Below are 1,774 nucleotides of genomic sequence, written 5' to 3' on the forward strand. Positions count from 1 at the left end.
AAATGGTGAATTAGTGAGAGTACTATCTGTCTTGTATCGACTATCGATACCACCCTGCCGGCATATTAAGTTGAGAAAGGAATTGCAAGTTTCCATTTGATGCCGATAGTGGTTGCACAGGGTCTGGCAGGCCCAGTGATGAGCGTCCACTGCGCCATGCCACCAGCAGCTCCAGACTGCGAGCCACCTCAGCCGCTGCAGTGGAACTTGACTGTGCGAGGGTGGGGGGGGGGGGGGGGGCGGCGGGAATCGTGAACCGTTCCTACTGCTTTCAACCCAGGTAGCCGCTCTACCTCACGGCATTCATCTTGGTGACACAATGGTGGCGCCAGGACGGTGGATCACTCGGCTCGTGGGTCGATGAAGAACGCAGCAAACTGCGCGTCGACATGTGAACTGCAGGACACATGAACATCGACGTTTCGAACGCACATTTCTGTCCATGGATTCCGTTCCCGGGCCACGTCTGGCTGAGGTTCGGCATCAGCATGTCATTCTCAATGGAGAGAAGTCTTCCTAAGTAAGAGTGATTTCAGGTGTGCCGCAGGGGAGTGTCGTAGGGCCGTTGCTACTCACAACACACATAAACGACCTTGTGGATGACATCGGAAGTTCACTGAGGCTTTTTGCGGAGGATGCTGTGGTATATCGAGAGGTTGTAACAATGAAAATTTTGCTGAAATTCAGGAGAATCTGCAGCTAATTGACGCATGGTGCAGGGAATGGCAATTGAATCTCAATGTCGACAAGTGTAATGTGCTGCGAATACATAGAAAGAAAGATCCCTTATCATTTAGCTACAATACAACGGAGATGATAGATAAACTCCAGTGGAAGACTCTGCAGGAGAGACGCTCAATATCTCGGTACGGGCTTTTGCTGAAGTTTCGAGAACATACCTTCACTGAGGAGTCAAGCAGTACATTGCTCCTTCCTGCGTATATCTCGCGAAGAGACCATAAGGATAAAATCAGAGAGATTAGAGCCCACACAGAGACATACAGACAATCCTTCTTTCCACGAACAATACGAGACTGGAATAGAAGGGAGAACCGATAGAGGTACTCAAGGTACCCTCCGCCACACACCGTCAGGTGGTTTGCGGAGTATGGATGTAGATGTAGGATGCATGTGGAATCAGTCTTTCTACGTAGCAACATTGCTGTGGCTTGAATTTGAGACGAACAGAAGTGGGACTTATGCTGATTTTCGCCACCTCGTGTATTCTGCGAATTACATGATTGGTGGCTATGAAAACTGCTGCACTCCTATCATACGATAGTCTTCTATTGAGGCAAGCTATCGGTGGTTTCTGTTGGCCGGGAAAAATTGATTTATATACATAAATCGGTCAGTTAAATTTCATTTATTTTTTAATAATCGATTTATAGGCCTGGGCCTACTAGCGTTACACTCGCGATTACTTAAGCAATACGAATCTGTGCTTCAAAACGGTGTTGCAGTTATTTTATTCAGCTCTCTTTACTTGTGAGAGGGCTGGACTCGACGCTGCTGAGACTTCTCCTTGTCCAGGCTGCGCATGTTGCAGGGAGCGATCTGTCATTGGTGTACAGTCGATCTTCTGCAACCAAGATCGGTTATTAATTTTATGATTGGTTTCAACAGAATACAACGAAGGGCACGTATACACGTTAAAAATAAATTCCAAAGATCCAATGATGACAGCAAGATACCGTCGAAACCGGTCATTGCGAAATAAAAATACCAAACAACCTTGGCTGCAGAAGATTACCTATTCACCTCTCCTTGAGCT

At 47.0% G+C, this 1,774-nt stretch overlaps 1 pseudogene; it reads left to right on the forward strand.

Moving 5' to 3' along the window:
- Nucleotides 1-325: 325 nt before the first annotated feature.
- On the forward strand, nt 326-480 carry LOC124790884 (annotated as a pseudogene).
- Nucleotides 481-1,774: the final 1,294 nt, after the last annotated feature.

Source organism: Schistocerca piceifrons, chromosome 3, assembly GCF_021461385.2.
Source record: "Schistocerca piceifrons isolate TAMUIC-IGC-003096 chromosome 3, iqSchPice1.1, whole genome shotgun sequence".
In the NCBI taxonomy this organism is placed as follows: domain Eukaryota; kingdom Metazoa; phylum Arthropoda; class Insecta; order Orthoptera; family Acrididae; genus Schistocerca; species Schistocerca piceifrons.